Source organism: Bos indicus, chromosome 23 (assembly GCF_029378745.1).
Source record: "Bos indicus isolate NIAB-ARS_2022 breed Sahiwal x Tharparkar chromosome 23, NIAB-ARS_B.indTharparkar_mat_pri_1.0, whole genome shotgun sequence".
Lineage (NCBI taxonomy): Eukaryota > Metazoa > Chordata > Mammalia > Artiodactyla > Bovidae > Bos > Bos indicus.
Window position 1 is genome coordinate 35,845,951 of NC_091782.1, and position 10,445 is coordinate 35,856,395.

General features: G+C 35.7%; 1 pseudogene; it reads right to left on the reverse strand.

The window, feature by feature from the left end:
* Positions 1 to 4,782: 4,782 nt before the first annotated feature.
* LOC109576739 (ras-related protein M-Ras pseudogene) lies at positions 4,783 to 5,402 on the reverse strand (annotated as a pseudogene).
* Positions 5,403 to 10,445: the final 5,043 nt, after the last annotated feature.

Here is a 10,445-nt window from a genome sequence, read left to right on the forward strand (position 1 = left end):
TAGAGACAACAGAGGGCTACACCCTGGTCATGGGGCCAGGCTAGAGTAACAGTTCCTCTTACCTTTCTCTAACCAATGTTAAAACTGACTCACTGCCAGAACAAATCATGAAAACAGGCTTTAAAACCTGACTACCAGGACAAAGTGCCACACTCTTTAGAAGAAAGAAAGAAAACCCAAACACTCAAAAACATAGCGTTCAGAATTTCTAGTATCTAATGGAAATTATATAACAGGGACTCGAAGAAGCAAGGAGAGGTATCCATAAAGCAGGGGGAAAATGAGTCAATAGAAACAGACTTGAAATGACAAAAATAATGGAATTAGCGTTAAACCCAGTTGCAGTTTCTGGAAATGAAAAATGTAATGTGAGAAATGCTTAATTCACTGGACGGTTTTAAGAAAAACTTAGACACTAAAGACAAAAGAAAAGATCAGTGAGTTTGAAAACAGTGTAATTGAGAATAGGATGACAAATGATCACAGGGAGAAGAAGAGCGTAAAAATAGAGCCCGGTGCTACATGAGGAATTGTGAAGTAGGCCAAAATAACAGATATAGTTGGAATTGAAATTGCAGAGAGAATAGTCAAAAATTGTAAAATATTGACTTAAAATCATTCTAAATTTAGTGTAAATTACCAAGCCATACATCTGAGGAACTCAACACAGCTAAGTAGCATAAACACAGAAGAAACCAAAGGAACACAACAATTGTTTAAAATCAGTAATAAGATGAAACTCTTAATAGCAATCAGAGAAAAGAAACACGCATTACATAGAAGGGAAAATAGATAAGAATCACTGTAAACATTTTATTTTAAAATTCAAGCTAGAAAGTAGTAGAAAAGTAACATTAGAATTCTGAAGGGAAGAAAAGGCCAATCTAAAATTTTCTGTTTCAGTGAAAATAGTCTTAAACTGTGAAGTTTAAGTAAAAACTTTTCAGAAAAATAAAACCTTGGAGAATTTGTCACCGGTGGATGTGCATTACAAAAAATGTTAGAGGGAATTCTTCTGGTCAAAGGAAAATGATGCTAAATCTGCAACTATGTATAATAATGTAGTGGGTCAAGATAAGTAAATATGGAGCTTCTTTCCTTTCTTTCTTTTATCATTATTCATTAGTCTGAGTGAACTCCGGGAGTTGGTGATGGACAGGGAGGCCTGGCGTGCTGCGATTCATGGGGTCACAAAGAATTGGACATAACTGAGTGATTGATCTGATCTGATCTGATTTGTATTTTAAAAACAGAAAAAATCATGAAAACAGGCTTTAAAACCTGATTACCAGGACAAAGTGCCACACTCTTTAAAAGAAAGAAAACCCGAACACTCAAAAACATAGCGTTCAGAATTTCTAGTATCTAACGAAAATTATATAACAGGGACATCATGACATCAAAAGCATGATCATAAAATCTAATTAATTATACTTCATCAGTATTTAATATCTTTTGCTCCTGATAAACACTGTTAAGAAAATGAAAAGACAAGCTACAGACTGGGAGAAAATGTTTTTAAATCTTGTATGTGACAAAGAGCTTGGATCCAGAATATTTAAAGAATTCTCAAAACTCAGTAATAAGAAAATATACAACTTAACTTTAAAAACAGGCAGAAAATATGAATAGCACTTTGCTAAAGAGGATACAAAGATGGCAAATAAGCACATAAAAATACGTTCAATAACATTAAGCCATTCTGGAAATCCAAGTTGAAGTAATACCATTCGTGTATTAAAGTGGGTAAGATAAACAATACTGACAATAACAGGTACTTAAAAGGATAGAGAACACCTGTAACTCATACATTGCCAATGGGAACAAAGATGGTACAGTCACCGGAAAATCATTTGACAACTCTTTTGAGGTTAAACATACACACACCATATGACCCAGCAGTCCCACGTGTGGGTGTCTGCCCTAGAGAACTGAAAACTTACCCTTACACAAAAACTTATACACAAAAATTCATAGCCTCTACATTCATGATTGCCAAAAACTGAAAAAAAAAAAAAAAAAAAAAACAACACTCAAATGCTGTTTGCCTAATGAATGGATAAACTGTTTAATATCCATAAAATAATGCATTGTGAACAATATAAAAGTATAAACTGTTTATACACAACAACTTGGTTAAATTCTAAATATTTTATTTTATGTGAGACAAGTCAATCTCAAGAGATTATATGTACTATTATTTAATTAATATGATAGTCTCAGAAAGACAAAACTATAGTGATGGAGAATAGATAAGGGGTTTCCAGGGATTAGTTTCAGCCTAAAAACTGTAGAGCAGGATTGAGCCCCAGAAAAGCAGATGTTTTCAGTTTAAATCTGAAGGGAGAAAAAAGATGATGTCCCAGTTAGGAGACCATGTGGCAGGAAGAAATCTCTCTTACTAAGTAGAAGATCAGCCCTTTTGTCCTAATCAGGCCTTTGGTTCATAGGATGAGGCCCACTCACATTAAGGAGGGTAATCTTCTTTAATTTATTGATTTAAATGTTAAACTCATCCACAAACACCCTCATAGAAACACCTAGGATAATATTTCACCAAATATCTGGGCAGCCCGTGGTCCAGTCAAGTTGATGTATAAAATTAATCATCACAGGAAGTACATATCTACAAATTGGTATCATAAGGAATTTGGTGGGAATCTGGAGGTTTTCTATATTCTGATTATAGTCGTAGTTACACAAATACATATGTATTAAAATCCAAAGAGTGATACACAAGAATTAAAATGAAGTCAATTTTACTATATAACTGAAAAAAATAAAAGTAAAAAGTATTGACTAAAATGGAGATAATACACTATGAAGTTTGTAGCATGTGCAGAGACAAAACATACCACAACAAGAGCACAAAATCTGGAAGGGGCTAAATTGAAGTGTGTTGTTTCTACTTTATACATGAGGAGGCAACTAAACCCTCCAATAAAAAAGCAGAAATTATCAACATGGATAGAAAAACAAAGTTCAACTGTATGCTCTAAGAAACGTTCTTAAAACATGAAAACACAAATAGGTTAAAAGCAAGAGGATGGGAAATTATATATAAAAAGCAAGATGGAAAATTATACAATCTCCAAATAATAACTGCAGTAAAGTTTGACTGGAGAGTAAATTATACCCCATGACAAAAATATTATTGAGGATAAAGTATATAGTATAAAATGATAAAGAAGAACAATTCATTAAGAAAATGTAACATTCCTAAGTATGTAAGGACCCATAACAGAGCCTCTAAATGTGTGAATGTAGTACTAAGAGGGCTGAAAGGAAAAATGGTCCTTCTCAGTAACTGAAGTTTGAGCCAACAGAAAAATCAGTAAAGGTATAGAAAACTTAAACAACACTACCAACATGAACTAACTGATATTTATAGAAAAGTTCAAGAGCAGAAAACACTTTTTTTTTTCAAGTAATATGGAACATTAGGGAAACTAGGCTTTGTTCAGGGCAATAAAAAAATCAGTAAATTTACAAGAACTTAAATCACACAGAGTTTATACTCTGTCCACAGGAAAATTCAATTAGAAATGAAAGACAGAAAGCTATCTGGAAAAACACAAAATATTTGGAAAGCAAAAAACACTCTTCTAAATAACCCATGGGTTAAAGAGAAAATGACAAGACAAATTAGAAAATAGTTTGAACTGAATGGAATTAAAATCTCAACCTGACAAAATAATTGGAGTGAAATTCAGTTGGTGCTTTGAAGAAAATGTATAGCATAGTCATATTGTCAAATCTCATTGAACTATACTCTTTAAATGAGTGAATTTTATTTTATATAAAGTGCCTCAATTAATTAAGAAATATAGCTACTAAGTCTTGGAAGAAACATTCCAACTTGAGGACTCAATAATACTTTTCTGAATATCATACTTTTGTTGACTATGTATAGGACTGTTCATTATGTGTTAGTGAATAATAATAGCATTTATTGAGTGTCTGCTACTTTATAAACATGCTGCCAATTGTCAAGGATGCCAGTATGATTAGCATCAGGCTCTGCTGTTGACATACCGCCTTGCAGGGTTAGACTAGTCGTTGGCCATACAGTGGCAGATGGTACCAAAGCCCACACTGTGTATTCCTCATTAACAATGTCATTCATAAACAAAATTGTGCACAAAGTGATAGGTCAGCCCTTGTCATCACCACAATCAACAAAGTGTGTAAACACATGTTGATCTGTGCTTTTCCAATTTTTATTAATTCTAAGCTTCTTTGGGGATCTTGAGAACAAACTCATATCTTTCCTTTGGTCATCTCATGTAGAAAATTCGAATCTTAGTCATTTTTTGGGGGGAGGCATACAGACCCCTTTAATAAAACAATAATCCTTAAAATAACTCAAAAATCTACAAAAGACACCCAAACTCAGACACTGTGGCCTGGGGGTGGGGTTGGGGTGGAGCTTGATCATGGCTTGTTTTTGTACATGGAGAAACACTCCCACATCAGACCTACACTATGTAGTTCAGAGAAATAACACAGCCACTGAGGGAGGGAGGGACTGGATTGCATCAACACAGGGGCTCGGATACTTTCTATCTACCTGTTGGCTTCTCGTCTCTGGTGAGACACCCCGTCTCCTGTGCCCCTCCGGAAAAGCCAGATCCTACCTCCTCCCTGCCCACCCTCCCTCTCTCTCTTCCTGTGCCAAGTCCTCGAGCAAAGGGTCATGGTTAGATGGTCTTCGGTGCAGTTAGGCAGTGGAGTCCCGAGGACTGGCCAGTTCCCAGTCACTGTGCCCAGGGCCTTGGGCCATCACCATATCACGCACTGCAGTTTGTGGGTGCTCGTGACCTGGTCTCCCCAACGTTTGGTTTTCTTCTTCTTCGTCTGGCTTTTTTTCCCAGAATCTGTTGCCTAATTACTCTAACCAGGTCATGGAAGGCTTCGTCAACGTTGAGAGGTGGGTCCTTGGCACTGGTTTCTATATATGGAATATTGTGTTTGGTCGCCATTTCTTTTCCTTGCTCCCTGGTGATTTTCCTCAAATGAATCAGATCGACCTTTTGACCATGAGGATCATCGGGAATGACTCCCTGTCCTTGACGCGCAGGATGAGCTGGTGGAAGTAGTCCATGTGCTCGAAGGTGGCCTTGTCCGTGACCGAGAAGACGATGGGGAAGCCGTCCCCTGTGAGCATGTACTGCTCCCGGAAGGTGCTGAACTCCTCCTGTTGGGCCGTGTCCAGAACGTCCAAGATGGCCCATTGATTGTCAATATTTGTATGTTTCAGGAAAGCGTCTTGGATGGTGGGGTTGTAGTCAGGCACAAAGATCTTCTGTAAAAGCTGAATGGTGAGGGCGCTCTTGCGCATACCTCCCCACCCCCAGCTTGTATGTAGGGAGGTTGTCACTGGGGACCGCACTCCTTACCATGTTGCTGGGTGGTCAGACCGTGAACGGGGCTTTTTAAGTAGTGAACAGGCCCATCTCACTGGGGTCCCGATCGTCGCCGACTTCTCTATTGCACACCGTTACCCTGGAGCCTGCGGTGGGGCAAAAGGGAACCTTAGTCATTTTGAAATAACACTTTGAGTTCATAAGTCATCTGCCCCAGTAAGTTGATTCTAAGTCTAGGCTTGTGTAATATGGCCATGATGATCAACTCTGCTAGAACCAACACAGGCAGAATGGGAGGGATAAACCAGACTATTGTAACCTTTTTTTCCCACTGCCAAACGATGATCAATTAAAAAACCAGAACCAAGATTGTGAGCTTATTCATGATCAACACCAGAGACAAGTCAGAAAAATCCTGAACTATTTCTCAATGCTAATATTGAGTTTTTATAGTCAATTAAATTACTATTTTTATATTTAAATACTTATCTAAAGCCACAGGATTTTTGTTTTCTTTTAGTGAAAGATTTCTAAATATGTTAGTTAAATTTTATCAGATACTGATAAATAAAATGAATATGGATTAAAAGGAAATTTGGAGATAAGCAGCAGCAGCATGTTAATTTAGTGAGCTGATTTTTTTTTTGTATGAATCAGAAAAAACACAGAAAATGTTAACATTTAGATAAGACAGGTGAAAAACATTTATTTTAAAATTAACATTAATCTTTTCAAAGAAACTTAAGAGCTTATCTGTAGCTAAAATGTTATTCAGTAATAATTTGGTTTGGTAGGTAAAACGTGAGAGGGAAAAAGGAAATGAGTTGAAGGGAAATGATGGAAATCATCTATGTGCCTATTTAAGACATGTCTAAGTTTAGGGCACGTGCAAGTGGAAACACGGAAGATGACTGAAGCTAGCAGATACTGAACCCATCTTGTTCTCTCTTTTTCTTTATTTCCTGTAATTAATGCTAATTTTTATTTTAGAAAATCTGTAACACCAAAATGTTCTAGAAAAGTACTGGAGTGGGGTGCCATTGCCTTCTCATAAATCTTAATTACACTAACATAAAACATGATTATATCTTTGCATTTCAGTGCACAAACATCTACTATTAAATTAGTATTAGAAAGGTGCTGTGACCAGAATATGGGCAATATTTCTATCATGTGACTGAAGGCCATTTATTTAAGTATTTCCTTACCTTCACTATTCAGGTTATTGTCATACATTCCTAGATAATAATGCCACAATCAATATCATTGTACAGAAAAATTGTAGGTATCAAGAGTTGTTTATTAAAAGGGAACCAGTATTTTAAAGGCTTTTCCAGTTTTTTCTGGAAAGATTTTAACAATTTATAACCTCATTACTAATATGTAAGCATGCTTATCTTACTATGTCCTTGTTAATAATATGCACTAACATTTTTTAGTATCTTGCTATCTTAAAAACTGAAGGTTATGTAAGTTTTCACTCATTAGATTAGCTGTGAAGATACATTTTTTTGTCATACTGTTTGTAGCTTTTACTTCATAAATCATCTATTCCAGTGCTGTCCTATGAACATAAAAACTGAGCTACAAATTTCATTTAAAATTTTTTCAGCAGTCACATTAAAAATTATAAAGCAGTATGGAAAATTAATTTAGGCAATTTAGTCTACTTAGCCCAATTACCATTTCAACATATAATCAATATAGAAGTTATTCATGAGAAATTAAAACATTTTTCATGCTAAGTCTTTGAAATCTCTACTTGACACAACACATCTCAATTTAATTGATCACATTAGATGTGCTTGTTCTTATCTCAGGTATATTTCAGAGACAACAAAACTGATTTAGAAGAGTCAAAAGAAAAATAGGAGAACAGAGTCAATTTTTAATGGGTTTGAGCCTAGGATTTCCTTACCTGATTATGCCCTCCATCACTGAAGCACCTCATGCACTCTGGGCAGAAGTTCTAGACCCTGATCTCTGAGCTGTAGGACACTCACAAAGGATTGGGGGAGGACAAGGGGGAGGTGAGTCTATAGTCTCTCCATCTGCCAGGCAGCCAAGCAACTCTGTCTATTCTGCTTGGGTCTAGATCAACTCTGGGCTTTCCCATTTTCCAAATTCATCCTTTCATTGTATTATATTTTTAGCTTAATGCAATTTTATGTTCCTTCCATCTGTATCCCAGATATGATCCTGGTTCCCCTTTTCCACTGGGGGATTTCAACTTGAACCTCACCAATTCTACAACTTTTGAAAGTCTTGATTCTCCCTGGAATTTCTGATAATTCCCAGGTATTTATACTCCAGCATATCCTTTGTACTCCACTCCAGGCTTTCCCACAGTACATGTTTTTGCCTGAAATTGACGCAAACATAGTTCCCTTTTTATTTTCCCCAAAAGAATCAACATTGATGGAAAAAGCTTAGTGACAAATGTAACATTTATTAAAGCACTGTAAGACAGAAAAAGATAAGAGATAGGTGCATAGAAAACATCATGGTAAACGACTTAAAAATCCTCTTTGTATTTCTTATGCAACAAAGTCCTTTTCAGATACTCTGTCTTTGTGGGCTGTCGCTTCCCACCCTTGTGCCTGTGCAGGGCCTCGACTCACCCATTTCTCTCACCTCTTTCTTCAGATTCATCTTCATGATGACTCTTCCAGCTAACTTCTCTATTTCTTCTTTATTCATTGATCAGAAAAAATGTGGTTCTTCCAGATATCTATTTCAACGTGTACTTACCAAACTATCCTCCCTTGTGAAGAGAGGCTTCTTTCCCTCTCCAGATTTTTTACTTTTATATATTATCTCATTGCAACTTAAGATATTGCTTATAATATCTAAGTTCAAATATCTAAGTTCAATATCTAAGTTCACAAAATTCACTCTCCTAAAATGTACAATTCAGTCTTTTTTAGTTTATTCACAGAGTTGTATAAGTAACACTTCTGCTTTTTTTTTTTTTAATAATCTATCCTCTTCAACAGTAGTTGAATCAGGTATAGCAATATATACGATATATTTTGTTTGAAATCATACCTAGTGTTAGTTTATGTAACATATCCTGATTTTTCATCTTTCTAGTTTTTTACAGAAATATCAATTGCCTTTTCTGTACTATTGAAATGATTAATGGTATCATTTTCTTTGATGATGTTTATATATCTGTTTTATCTCCCTGTCTTAGCAAGTCATATAACAGAGTTGTGGTCTTACAGCTTCATTATTAAGGTTATAAACTGTTGAGATTAAGCACTGTATCATTTTCTTACTTTTGTTTTCTTCCACTAAGGCTACCCGTATCACCTACCCATATGACAAGACTTTATTAGATCTCACAGCTCCTTTCTTTGCCTGTCGTCAACACCAACAGCTACTTCCCCCTTGACCTTGGAGTGTACACTTCAAGTTCACACTCTTTTTCTGCTCTTCCTTGACTTCAGAAGTTCTCTATATTCAGAGATATCCTTTAATTTCTGCTTGTATCTCTTGTAACACCCATTATGGATTGATTGCCCACTTGACTGGTACTAAAGGTCTCAGAATTCATAGATGGAAACTTTTCCTACAAATCTGTTGTAAAGACAAGTTCTATAAAAGAATTTCCAGGTCAGGATTAGGAGCTATACGCATGGTCCACCAAATATACTCTCCAAAAATATGAATATCGTAAAGAGAGGAAAGCTGAGAAAGGCTCACATTAGAGGACATTAAAGATAAAATGGCAGCTAAATACAGTATGTATTTATACATACATATTGTATGTATGTGGAGAAGGAAATGGCAACCCACTCTAGTACCTTTGCCTGGAGAATCCCATGGATGGAGGAGCCCGGTAGGCTACAGTCCATGGGGTCGCAAAGAGTTGGACATGACTGAGCGATTTCACTTTCACTTTCATGTAGGTATGTGCACCTGCAGTCTCCAATATGGCAGCAGCTAGTCATGTGTGGCTATAAAAGTTGATATTAGTTGAAATTAAATAAAGGTAAAAGTGCAGTTTTTCAACACAGTGGCCACATTTCAAATACACAGTGTCTATCTGTGGCTAATGGTTACTGCATCAGAGAGGGGAGGTCTATTCATACACACTTTCACTTTCAGAATATGTAATTCTTTTCGAAGAATTCTTGGGTCTCAATACCAGTTATTTATTAAAAATTTGGGTAGCATATCACTATAGCTAAAATCTCTAGTGTTCAATCATTTATTATATATCTGCTAAATTTACCCCTGAAAATTTTAAATAAAAATGACATGATACATTCTCTGAGTTTTTATGATTGTAAAATGTAATTTACAGACAACTTTTTTTGACAGTCTTGCTTTAAACACTAAAAATAATGGCTAAGAAGAAGATATATAGCACCATGACTTCAACAATGTTATTGGGAATTTTAAATTGTGGTTTACCAACAAAAGGAAATTTTAAAATTGCCATCTTCAGTTTTCTAATTTTAAACCCCCTTAAAATTATTAAAGTAATTTCCCAGAATATAAGTTGCTATGGAATGGTCTTGTTTTAGCAAGAAAACCAAGGAGTGCGTTTACAAAAACGTACAAAAATTATTTCCTAAAACAACATTTTTGTCTATGAGCTTTGGATCTCTTTAATAAAGAGGCCTGTGCTCAATAGTCATTGTGCATGAAAGACCACGGTAATGTCGTATTATTGAGCACGAATGCCTAATTTTAAAGAGTAACCCTTTTGCATTTATGACCTATATATCAGAATGAAATCTCATTGCATTTCTGGATTTTGGTAGTTGTAAAGTCATTTATCTAAAAAAACATTTATTTTTAAATGTTTGGACACACTGGAGAAAAACTCAGTTAAAAGGAAATCAAACCCAGTGTTAGTCTGGGCTTTAGTGTCAGTAAATGCAGTTTTGAAAGTAGTTGTTCTGATGGGTTCTCTGGAAGTTGGTATGTTCTGAGAGAGAAGTGGGAGAGGCCTCGTAATTAGGGTAGTAAGTTGTCTTGATACAGCTGCCAACTAGTCTTATCCTAGCTTTGATTAAGCAAACTTTTTAGGGAGTTCAAATTGCCACAAACTGTATTGATCTTTAT